Source organism: Mus musculus, chromosome 14, assembly GCF_000001635.26.
Source record: "Mus musculus strain C57BL/6J chromosome 14, GRCm38.p6 C57BL/6J".
Lineage (NCBI taxonomy): Eukaryota > Metazoa > Chordata > Mammalia > Rodentia > Muridae > Mus > Mus musculus.
This window is the reverse complement of record NC_000080.6, coordinates 70,355,826-70,369,003: the sequence shown is the minus strand read 5'-3', so window position 1 is coordinate 70,369,003 and position 13,178 is coordinate 70,355,826. Positions and strand designations below refer to the sequence as shown.

Here is a 13,178-nt window from a genome sequence, read left to right as displayed (position 1 = left end):
GCGCCCCCTCCTGGTCTCCTCATCCACACACAGGTGTGTGCATCTGCACACACATAAGCACACACAATTCCTAAAGATCTGAGCACACAGGAGACAGAAGCAAGTGGATCAAGTTTATTGCTAGTCTGATCTAGAGAGTTCCAAATAAATAGGGCTAAGAAACAAAGCTCTGATTTAAACTGAGGGATCTAGGGGATCTAGAGGGATGGCTCAATGGTTAAGAGCACTTGTTGCTCTTGGAAAGGACCTGGGTTTAATTCCCAGCACCTACACAGTGACTTACAACTACCTATTACTCCAGTCCCAAAGGATTCAACATCCTCTCTGGCCTCCTTGGGCACCAGGCACGTACTTAGTGTGTGTGATGGTTTGTATATGCTAGGCAAAGGGAGTGGCACTATTAGAAAGTGTGGCCCACTGTGGGCATGGGCTTTAAGACCCTCATCCTAGCTTCCTGGAAGTCAGTCTTCCACTAACAGCCTTCAGATGAAGATGTAGAACTCTAAGCTCTTCCTGCACCATCCCTGCCTGGACGCTATCATGCTCCTGCCTTGATGATAGTGGACTTAACTTCTGAACATGTAAGCCAGCTCCACTTAAATGTTGTCCTTTATAAGACTTGCCTTGGTCATGGTGTCTGTTCACAGCAGTAAAACCCTAACTAAGACAGAAGTTGGTACCAGACACTGGGGTTTTGCTGTGATAGGCCTGACCATGCTTTTGTTTGGAAGAATGTGGATTTTGGGACCTTAGATTTGGAAAGCAGTGGAATGCTTTCAATATGTGGTCTAGAGACTGTTTTTGTGGTATTTTGGTAAAGAATGTGGCTACTTTTTGCCCTTATCTGAAGAGTCTGCCTGAGGTGAAGGTGAAGAGACTCAGATTAATTGCATTGACAAAGGAAGTCTCAGAAACACTCATCATAGATTTGGTTCTCTGGCTAAGTCTCATGAAGAGTATTTTATTTTATTTTTTTCCTTATTTTTTTATTAGACATTTCCTTTATTTACCTTCCAAATATTATCCCCTTTTCTGGTTTCCCCTCCAAAATCCCCCTATTCCCTCCCTCTTCCCCCTGCTCACCAACTCACCCACTCCCACTTCCTGGCCCTGGGATTCCCCAGTATTGAGGCATAGAACCTTCACAGGACCAAGGGCCTCTCCTCCCATTGATGACTAGGCCATTCTCTGCTACATATGCAGCTGGAGCCATGAGTCTCACCATGTGTTTTCTTTGGTTGGTGGTTTAGTCCCAGGGAGCTCTGGGGGTACTGGTTAGTTCATATTGTTGTTCCTCCTATGGGACTGCAAACCCCTTCAGCTCCTTGGGTACTTTCTCTAGCTCCTTCACTGGGGACCCTGTGCTCAGTCCAATGGATGTCTGTGAGAATCCGCTTCTGTATTTGTCAGGCACTGGCAGAGCCTCTCAGGAGACAGCTATATCATGCTCCTGTCAGCAGGCTCTTGTTAGCCTCCACAATAGTGTCTGGGTTTGGTGGCTGTATATGGGATGGTTCCTCAGGTGTGACAGTCTCTGGATGGTTATTCCTTCAGTCTCTGCTCCACACTTTGTCTCTATATCTCCTTCCGTGGGTATTTTGGTCCCCCTTCTAAGAAAGATTGAAGCATCCACACTTTGGTCTTCTTTCTTCTTAAGTTTCATGTGGTCTGTGAATTGTATCTTGGGTATTCCAAGATTCTGGGCTAATATCTACTTATCAGTGAGTGCATATCATGTGTGTTCTTTGGAATTGGGTTACCTCACTCAGGATAATATCCTCCAGATCCATCCATTTGCCTAAGAATTTCGTAAATTCATTGTTTTTAATAGCTGAGTAGTACTCCATTGTGTAAATGTACCACATTTTCTGTATCCATTCCTCTGTTGAGGGACATCTGGGTTCTTTCCAGCTTCTGGCTATTATAAATAAGGCTGCTATGAACATAGTGGAACATGTGTCCTTAATACATGTTGGAGCATCTTCTGGGTATATGCCCAGGAGTGGTATTGCTGGATCCTCTGGTAGTACTATGTCCGATTTTCTGAGGAACTGCCAAACTGATTTCCAGAGTGGTTGTACCAACTTGCAATCCCACCAGCAATAGAGGAGTGTTCCTCTTTCTCCACATCCTCGCCAGCATCTGCTGTCACCTGAATTTTTGATCTTAGCCATTCTGACCGGTGTGAAGTGGAATCTCAGGGTTGTTTTGATTTGCATTTCCCTGATAACTAAGAATGTTGAACATTTTTTTAGGTGCTTCTCAGCTTCTCGGTATTCCTCAGTTGAGAATTCTTTGTTTAGCTCTGTACACCATTTTTTAATAGGGTTATTTGGTTCTCTGGAGTCTAACTTTTTGAGTTCTTTGTATATATTGGATATGAGCCCTCTATCAGATTTAGGATTGGTAAAGATCTTTTCCCAATCTGTTGGTGGCCTTTTTGTCTTATTGACAGTGTCCTTTGTCTTACAGAAGCTTTGCAACTTTATGAGGTCCCATTTGTCAATTCTTGATTTTACAGCACAAGCCATTGGTGTTCTATTCAGGATTTTTTTTCCTATGCCCACATGTTCGAAACTCTTCCCCACTTTCTTCTCTATAAGTTTCAGTGTTGCTGGGCAGAGGTGGCACAGGCCTTTAATCCCAGCACTTGGGAGGCAGAGGGAGGTGGACTTTTGAGTTCAAGGCCAGCCTAGTCTACAGGTTAATATCCACTTATCAGATAAGTCTACAGTGTGAGTTCCAGAACAGCCAGGAATACACAGAGAAACCCTGTCTCTAAAAACCAAAAAAAAAAAAAAAAAAAAAAAAAAAGAAAAGAAAAAAAAAGTTTCAGTGTCTCTGGTTTTATGTGGAGGTCCTTGATCTACTTGGACTTAAGGTTTGATAAGAATGAGTCAATTTGCATTTTTCTACATGCTGACCTCCAGTTGAACCAACACCATTTGTTGAAATGCTGTCTTTTTTCTCCTGGATGGTCTTAGCTCCTTTGTCAAAGATCAACTGACCATAGAGCTATGTGGGTTCATTTCTGGGTCTTCAATTCTATTCCATTGATCTACCAGTCTGTCGCTATACCAGTACAATGCAGTTTTTATCACAATTGCTCTGTAGTACAGCTTGAGGTCAGGCACGGTGATTCCACCAGAAGTTCTTTTATTGTTGAGAATAGTTTATGCTATCCTAGGTTTTTTGTTATTCCAGATGAATTTGCAAATTGCCCTTTCTAACTCTGTGAAGAATTGAGTTGGAATTTTGATGGGGATTGCATTGAATCTATAGATTGCTTTCGGTAAGATGGCCATTTTTACTATATTAATCTTGCCAATCCATGAGCATGGGAGATCTTTCCATCTTCTTCAAATTCTTTCTTCAGAGACTTGAAGTTCTTATCAGACAGATCTTTCACTTCCTTAGTTAGAGTCACATCAAGGTATCTTACATTATTTGTGACTATTGTGAGGGTGTTGTTTCCCTAATTTCTTTCTCAGTCTGTTTTTCCTTTGTGTAGAAGAGGGCCACTGATTTGTTTGAGTTAATTTTATATCCAGCTACTTTGCTGAAATTATTTATCATGTTTAGGAGTTCTCTGGTGGAATTTTTGGGGTCACTTAAGTATAATATCATCTGCAAATAGTGATATTTGACTTCTTCCTTTCCAATTTGTATCCCTTTGATCTCCTTTTGTTGTCTAATTGCTCTGGCTAGGACTTCAAGTACTATATTGAATATGTAGGGAGAGAGTAGGCAGCCTTGTCTAGTTCCTGATTTTAGTGGGATTGCTTCAAGTTTCTCTCCATTTAGTTTGATGTTGGCTACTGGTTTGCTGTATATTGCTTTTACTATGTTTAGGTATGGGCCTTGAATTCCTGATCTTTCCAAGGCTTTTATCATGAAGAGGTGTTGGATTTTTGTCAAATGCTTTCTCAGCATCTAATGAGATGATCATGTGGTGTTTTTTCTTTGAGTTTGTTTATATAGAAGATTATGTTAATGGATTTCCATATGTTGAACCATCCCTGCATCCCTGGGATGAAGCCTACTTGATCATGATAGATGATCGTTTTGATGTGTTCTTGGATTCAGTTTGCAAGAATTTTATTGGATATTTTTGCATTGATATTCATTACGGGAATTTGTCTAAAGTTCTCTTTCTTTGTTGGGTCTTTGTATGGTTTAGGTGTCAGAGTAATTGTGGCTTCATAGAACGAATTGGGTAGTGTTCCTTCAGTTTCTTTTTTGTAGAATAATTTGAAGAATGTTGGTATTATGTCTTCTTTGAAGGTCTGGTAAAACGCTGTACTAAACCCATCTGGTCCTGGGATATTTTTGGTTGGGAGACTATTAATGACTGTTTCTATTTCTTTAGGGGATATGGGACTCTTTAGATCATTAATCTGATCTTGATTTGGTACCTTGTATCTGTCTAGACAATTGTTCATTTCATCCAGGTTTTCTAGTTTCGTTGAGTATAGGCTGTTGTAGTAGGAGTTGATGATTTTTTTGAATTTCCTCAGATTCTATTGTTATGTCTCCCTTTTCATTTCTGATTTTGTTAATTTGGATACTGTCCCTGTGCCCTCTAGTTAGTCTGGCTAAGGGTTTATCTATTTTATTGATTTTCTCAAAGAACCAGCTCCTGGTTTGGTTGATTCTTTGTAGAGTTCTTTTTGTTTCCACTTGATTGATTTCAGCCCTGAGTTTGATTATTTCCTGCCATCTACTCCTCTTGGGCGAATTTACTTCTTTTTGTTCTAGAGCTTTCAGGTGTGCTGTCAAGCTGCTAGTGTATGCTCTCCGGTTTCTTTTTGGAGGCACTCAGAGCTATGAGTTTTCCTCTTAGGGCTGCTTTTGTTGTGTCCCATAATTTTTGGGTATGTTGTGACTTAATTTTCTTTTTCTTTTCTTCTCTCTCTCTCTCTCTTTTTTTTTTTTTTTTTTTTTGGTTTTGCGAGACAGGGTTTCTCTGTATAGCCCTGACTATCCTGGAACTCACTTTGTAGACCAGGCTGGCCTCGAATTCAGAAATCCGCCTGCCTCTGCCTCCCTAGTGCTGGGATTAAAGGTGTGTGCCACCACCACTGGCTAATTTTCATTAAACTCTAAAAAGTGTTTAATTTCTTTATTTCTTCCTTGACCAATTTATCATTGAGTAGTGTTGTTCAGCTTTCATGTGTATGTGGGCTTTCTATTATTTATGTTGGTATTGAAGATCAGCTTTAGTTTATGGTGATCTGATAGGATGCATGGGACAATTTCAATATTTTTTGTATCTGTTAAGTGATCAGTTATATGGTCAGTTTTGGAGAAGGTACCATGAGGTGCTGAGAAGAAGGTATATCCTTTTGTTTTAGGATAAAATGTTCTATAGATATCTGTTAAATCCATTTGTTTCATAACTTCTGGTAATTTCACTGTTTAGTTTAGTTTCTGTTTCCATGATCTGTCCCTTGATGAGAGTGGGGTGTTGAAGTCTCCCACTATTATTGTGTGCTGTGCAGTGTGTGCTTTGAGCTTTAGTAAAGTTTCTTTAATGAATGTAGATGCCTTTGCATTCAGAGCATAGATATTCAGAATTAAGAGTTCCTCTTGGTAGATTTTAACTTTGATGAGTATGAAGTGTCCCTCCTTGTCTTTTTTGATAACTTTAGGTTGAAAATTGATTTTATTCAATATTAAAATGGCTACTCCAGCTTGTTTCTTGGGACCATTTGCTTGGAAAATTGTTTTCCAGCCTTTCACTCTGAGGTAGTGTCTGTCTTTTTCCCTGAGATGGGTTTCCTGTAAGCAGCAAAATGTTGGGCCCTGTTTGTGTAGCCAGATCATGTTAGTCTATATCTTTTTATTGGGGAATTGAGTCCATTGATATTAAGAGATATTAAGGAAACATTAAAGCAACAATGGTTGCTTCCTGTTATTTTTGTTGTTAGAGTTGAGATTCTGTTCATGTGGCTACCTTCTTTTAGGTTTGTTGAAAGATTACTTTCTTGCTTTTTCTAGGGCGTAGTTTCTCCCCTTGTGTTGGAGTTTTCCCTTTATTATCCTTTGTAGTGCTGGATTCATGGAAAGATATTGTGTAAATTTGGTTTTGTCCTAGAATACTTTGGTTTCTCCATCTATGGTAATTGAGAGTGTTGCTGTGTATAGTAGCCTGGGCTGGCATTTGTGTTTTGCATGACATCTGTCCAGGATCTTCTGGCTTTCATAGTCTCTGGGGAGAAGTCTGGTGTAATTCTAATAGGTCTGCCTTTATGCTACTTGACCTTTTTCCCTCACTGCTTTTAGTACTCTTTCTTTGTTTTGTGCATTTGGTGTTTTGATTATTATGTGACAAGGGGAATTTCTTTTCTGGTCTAAACTATTTAGTTATGTAGGCTTTTTGTATATTCATGGGCATCTCTTTCTTTAGGTTAGGGAAGTTTTCTTCTATAATTTTGTTGAAGATATTTACTGGACCTTTAATTTGGAAATCTTCCTTCTCATCTATACATATTATCCTTAGTTTTAGTCTTCTCATTGTATCCTGGATTTCCTGGATGTCTTGGGTTAGGATCTTTTTGCATTTTGCATTTTCTTTGATTGTTGTGTCAATGTTTTCTATGGTATCTGCTGCCCCTGAGATTCTCTCTTCTATCTCTTGTATTCTGTTGGTGATGCTCGAATCTATGTCTCCTGATTTCTTTTTTAGGTTTCTATCTTCAGAGTTGTCTCCCTTTGTGATTTCTTTATTGTTTCTACTTCCATTTTTAGATTCTGGATGGTTTTGTTCAATTCCTTCACCTCTTCAGTTTTCCTGTAATTCTTTAAGTGATTTTTGTGTTTCCTCTTTAAGGGCTTCTACCTGTTTAGCTGTGTTCTCCTGTATTTCCTTAAGGAAGTTATTAATGTCCTTCTTAAAAATCCTCTACCAAGCCGGGCATGGTGGCGCATGCCTTTAATCCCAGCCCTCTGGAGGCAGAGGCAGGTGGATTTCTGAGTTCAAGGCCAGCCTGGTCTACAAAGTGAGTTCCAGGACAGCCAGGGCTATACAGAGAAACCCTGCCTTGAAAAAAACAAACAAACAAACAAACTAACTAACTAACTAAACAAAAAAAATCCTCTACCAGCATCATGAGATATTATTTTAAATCTGAATCTTGCTTTTCCGGTGTGTTGGGGTATCCAGGATTCCCTGTGATGGGAGTACTGGGTTCTGATGATACCAAGTAGTCTTGGTTTCTGTTGGTAAGATTCTTGCATTTGTCTTTTGACATCTGGTAATCTCTGGTGTTAGATGTTCTTGCTGTCTCTGTCTGGAGCTTGTTCCTCCTGTGAGTTTTTAAGGCTGTGTCAGCACTCCTGGGAGACCAGCTCTTTCCTGGCAAGACCAGTGCACAGAGGGTGGAGGAACAGCCCCACCTCCCGGGTGCAGATATAGGCCGGAAGGACCCTGTCCCAGCTGCTCAGCCACTTTTGCGGCCTGTGCCATGAAGAACATTTTAAACAATTGTAGCAAGCTGAGAAATGAAATTTTTTTTTTTTTTACAGCCTGTGTCTTGGGGGTTTTATTGTGTTCTAAGACAGGAAGATAACAGGACTTAGAAGTCATCAATAAAACTAGAATAAAGGTTTTGTAGAAAAGCTTGGAGCAGAAGAGGGAACTATACATCTCCCTCTGTCTCTACCTTCCCATTCACATCACTCTTGAACTATCCAAAATCCTGGGTAAATCCCAGCTAAGGAGTTTCTTTGAAACTTGATTCCAGATGTTCTGGCTTCCACAGCTGGTGGTTCTGTCCCTGGGTTTTATGGTAAAAATAGGGCATGGTATGAAAGTATCCAGAGCAGCTCTCAGATGGGTGCTGCGCAAGTGAAGTCCCAAGTGAAGAACAGAATGTCTCTCACTGTACAGCTGCTTGTGCTTCCCCCCGTGTAAAGCTTCCTGGAAGTGGGTTTGATTCTGACAATCTGATCATTTGAATCCAGTCTCCAGTTTGTTTGTTTGTTTGTTTGTTTGTTTTTGATATTTTGAGACAGGGTTTTGCTCTGTAGCCCAGACTAGCCTTTGACTCTTTGAGATTCCTACTTCAGCCTCCCAAGTGCTGGATTGCAGCCTGAGCACACTCATCTGGGATCTCTGTTGCTTGAAGGATGGTCAGCAGACAGTGAATAAACAAGTTAAGTCAGCCCAGGGGATCAACTGCAAGTGTTTGGGGTCTGGGGTCTTTTTGTAAAGACAAGGAGAATGATGTCACTTGTAGTAGTTACCTGTCAGAGCTGGCGATTAGCAGTGCTACTACCTTTAAGGACGTCTCACATTTTTTCCAAAAATAAATTTATTTTTAAAAACAAAAATCAGTTAAGCCTTCTGCGGTCCAACTTTCCAGGAAGAAGCCAGAATTTGGCTTCCAGCCAATCAGAAAGGTTGGACAGCAGTAATTTCACACAGAAGTCACCTCTCCCTGCAGGAGACAGAAAAGCTTCTGCTTGGTTGCACACACTTAATTCTCTAAATCTGGTTGGTACTCCTGTCATCATTGTATTCTGTCCCAGGGGTCTGGCATACAAGAGAATCCATCTCTAAAATTCAAAGTTTCCAAACTGAGATGTGCGGTTGTTGCTCTTGAGTTGGGGTTTATAACCAATTCGATCATTAATCATTTGTTCCCGGCTTTTGGGGTCACTGCTGAGCCCAGCAGCTCCTTCTCCATCGCTGGTTCCTACACCTTCCACATCTTCCTTCTGCTTCTTACGGGCCTCCAGGTCCTTCCGAATGCTCTCAAACTCCTCAATGTCGTCGAGCTTGAGCTCCAAGCGGGTCGGTTTCCGTCGAAGCATAGTGAAGTCACCCAGGGCTTCAGGGGAGCCAGAGCCCGTGAGCTGGGGGCTGGTGAAATGTCAGGAGAGGAAAGTTGCGGGTGCCAAGCCTCAGCTACAAACAGGCCTCTGCAGTTCCCCAGAACCTCAACTCCCACCATGACTCCATTGCTGCGCAGCCCAAACTACCTTGCTGCGCAGCCCAAACTACCGAAAAATTTTAAATATATGGTTCGAGTATTAAGAGGGACCAGAAAGTAAAATGGAGCTGAATCCTGTGTTCAAGGATATTACATTGAATTAAGGGAGTAGCGACAAGATCCCACCCATCCAAGTTTAGGTCCAGGCAGTATAAGCTTTTAATCCCAGGAGGTAAAGACCAGCAGACCTCTGAGTTTAAGGCCAGCCTAGAACAGAGCAAGTTCTAGGTGAAGGAAAAATTAAATCTAGTAGACCATACCTTTAATCCCAGTGCTTAGGAGACAGGCATGTAGATCTCTGAGTTCAAAGTCAGTCTACAGAGCAAGTCCCAGGACAGCCAAATTTAGGCAGTGAAGGAGTTGGAAAACAGAAAGCTGGTGATAATGTAGTACAACAAAGGGGGCACATTCCAGCTCCTGCAAGCAACAGATCTTGGCATCTTTGGCCATGTGGCTTTGGCTTTTGGCTTTAGAGTACAGAATAGAAGAGCCTACTTGGATAATTAATGCTGGTTAGCTGGAACTAAGAAATTAGTGGTGATTAAGAAGAGACCAGCATCACTGAGGTGAAATATTCTGGGATATGTTCCCTAAGAGCACAAAGAAGCTGTGTTCCAGAGAGAGCTAAGGTTGTACCTTGTGCTGCAGCTGTACTTGGTAGTGTGTAAGAGTCACCCAGTGGTACTGGTTGTAAAGCCATGAAGGTGTCATGAAGAGCATCTGACGTGTGGCACTGTGTGAGAGGTCAGGGAAGGCCATTGGTGAAGATGTAGCCTCAGTTGCAGTTGATGGCCCGGGACTGAAGGGGTCAGACAAAGGAGATGAGGCTTGGCACCGGGAAGAGAGCCTATGAGAGCTTCTAGCTGCAGCAGAAGACCCCAGTATAGTGGCAGTGGAGTGGATCAACCTGACCGTAGAGTGCTACAGAGGGCAGAGCTTGGAGAAGTGACACCAGCCCTTTGGAGCAGCCCAGAAGATCATGTGTGGATCCCAGACATTGAAACAAGAACCTGTAACATTGAAGTAGCCTTGGAGACCACAAGATGTTCCAGATGCCAGAACCGTGGGCTATCTGCTGAGGAAAGGTATTAATAGGAAGTGGACCCAGCCCAAGAGAAAGAAGTTTGTTCGAGTCAACAAAGATGAAAGGGAGTTGGAGATCTGAAGACTGCTTTGATTCCCAAGAGTGGTATAGCTGAGGCAAGTCTTATGCAGCCATGGAGATGCAGAGTTTGGAATTTTCCCAGCTGGTTTTCTGACTTGCTTTGGGAATTACAGTTAAGTGAATGAATGAATCTCAGCAGAGACTTTGAACTTTGGACTTTTAACATTGTTGAGACTACCATAGACTATGGGGACCTTTGAAGTTGGACTAAACCTATTTTGCATTATACTATGTTTAGGTACGGCCCCCATAGACTCATGTTTGAACAAGCCTGTGGGGGCCAGGGAGTGGAATGTAAGGTTTGTATATGCTTGGCCAAGGGAGTGACACTTTTAGAAGGTGTGGTCCTGTTGAAGTGCGTGTGGCCTTGTTGGAGTGTCACTGTGGGCGTGGGCTTAAGATCCTCATCCTAGCTTCCTGGAAGTCAGTATTCTGCTAGCAGCCTTCACATGAAGACATAGAACTCTCAGCTTCTCCTGCACTATGTCTGCCTGGATGCTGCCATGCTCCCGCCTTAGTGATAATGGACTGAACCTCTGAACCTGTAAACCAGCCTCAATTAAGTGTCCTGGGAATATACCCAAAAGATGCCCCACCATACCACAGGGGCACGTGTTCCACTATGTTCATAGTGGCCTTATTTGTGATAGCCAGAAGCTGAAAACAACCCAGATGTCCCATTTCAGAAGTATGGATACAGGAAATGTGGTTCATTTACACAAGGGAAGGACCTGGGAGGGAAAGTGGATGGGGGGGAGAGGGATGGAGGGGGAGGGGAACCTGATCTGGTATTGGGTGAGGGAAAAGGTCTGAAGCCCTGAGGACCAGCAGAAAGAATGGAAACGGGCAACCTCGGGAGATAGGAGGTTGGGGGGATCCTCCAGAATGTACCAGAGACCTGGGAGGTGAGAGGCTCTCAGGACTCAAAGGGAGGGACCTTAGATGAAATGCCCAACAGTAGGGAGAGGGAACTTATAGAACCTATCTCCAGCAGGAAGATAGGACATCAAATGAGGGATGGGGTTGCCATCCTACAGTCACAACTCTGACCATAATTGTTCCTGTCTGAAAGAATTACAGGGATGGAAATGGAGAGGAGCCTGAGGGGAAGAAGGTCCAGCGACAGGCCCTAAGTAGGATCCAGCTCAAGGGGAGGTCCCAAGGCCTGACACTATTACTGAGGCTATGGAACGCTCACAAAAAGGGACCTATCATGACTGCCCTCCAAAAGACCTAACAGCAGCTGAAAGAGTCAGATGCAGATATTTGCACCCAACCAGTGGACAGAAGCACCTGACCCCTGTTGTTGAATTAGGGAAAGGCTGAAAGAAGCTGAGGAGAAGGGTGATTACGTTGGAGGACCAGCAGTCTTAATTAACTTGGACCCCCGAGATCTCTCAAACATTGGATCACCAAACAGGCAGCCTACACCAACTGATAGGAGGTCCCCAACACACATACAGTAGAGGACTTCGGGTTTGTGTTCATTTAGAGATGATGCACCTAACTCTCAAGAGAGGCCCCAGGGAGTTCAGAGATCAGGTAGGGTGGGGGGTGGGGACATCCATGTGGAGACAAGTGGGTGGGGAGGAGGTATGGGATGTGGAACAGTCAGAGGGTGGATTGGAGGGGGGAATAAGGAATAATATATGGAATATAAAAATAGATTAATTAATAAAAAATTAACTAATTCTGCATAGCATATTATAAGCAGAAAAGAAAAAAAAAAGACTTGCCTTGATCATGGTGTCTGTTCACAGCAGTAAAACCCTAACCAAAACACTGCAGAAATACACCCGGTAAACCACCCATACCTATAAATCTTAAAAGCCCTTTGGAAAATCAGAGAAAACTGACAGTTGGTTTCAGGTGTGTAGTTTGGGGTGTATGGGGAAAACAGCTTGAGTATAGAGGATTTCTGGAATGAGAGAGGTTGTTCTCTATGAAACTGTAATGGTGAATACATGCCAGGATTTGTCAAAACTAATAGCCTGCCCACCAGCAAGAGTGAACCCGTACAAAAACCAATGGTATGTGGGGATTGGCTCACCTATTTGGCAAATGCAGCATGGAAGGGATGTTGGTAGTAGGTGTGTGGGTATGTACAGAGAGCCAGGGACATGTGGGATGGGGTACTACATTCTGCAAAATGTTGCTGTGAATTGAACTAAAAAAAATAAAGCCTTAAAAAAGTTATTTACTTGGGGGTAGAAAAAAGAAGAGTATTAGGCAAAATGGTAGCGTGAGACATGTGCTGGCCGAAACAGTTTTGTGGGTATGTGTCAGGAATGGTCGCTTTGTTTGATTTGGGACAAGGTCTTGCTGTGCAATTCAGGCTGGCTTCAAATACACTGTTGGTCCTGTTCAGCTTCTTTTCTTCCTCCCTCTCCTCCTTTAATCTCCTTCTCCTTTTCTTTCCAGACAGCGTTTCTCTGTAGCCTTGACAGTCCTGAAATTTGCTCTGTAGACCAGACTGGCCTTGAACACTGAGCTTTACCTACCTCTGCCTCCTGAGTGATGGGATTAAAGGCTTTGGCTACCACTCTTCAAATCAACCTCTCTCTCTTTCTCTCCCTCTCTCTACCCCTCCCTCCCTCCTCTCTCTCTCTTTCCCCCTTCCCCAGCTATCTCTCTCCAACCCTCCCTCCCTCCCTCCCTCTGTCTCTGTCTCTGTCTCTGTCTCTGTCTCTGTCTTTCTGTCCGTGTTGACCAAGCTGGTCTTAAACTCTTAGGTTTAAGTGGTCCTTTCTTAGCATCCCAGGCTGCTCAGCTGCAGCTGGGTGTGAGCCACATGCCCAGCTAATCTTTTAAAAATAAAGTTCAGAGCAGAAATTAATAGAGGACAGAAAATTAAGAGAGGAAAGGCAACAAAACCCTAAGTTGTCTTTTTGAGATGAATAACACAATGGGCAGACCGGTGTAGGAGCAAACGATGGCTGGCAGGATGCCGTGAGCATGGAGGCCCGTGCCACCAAGCCTGACAGGCTGACTCTAGGTGGAAGGAGAAAGCATGTCCC

The 13,178-nt window shown here is 42.9% G+C and overlaps 1 pseudogene; it reads right to left on the bottom strand.

The window, feature by feature from the left end:
- Positions 1-8,103: 8,103 nt before the first annotated feature.
- On the bottom strand, positions 8,104-8,985 carry Gm9174 (predicted pseudogene 9174; annotated as a pseudogene).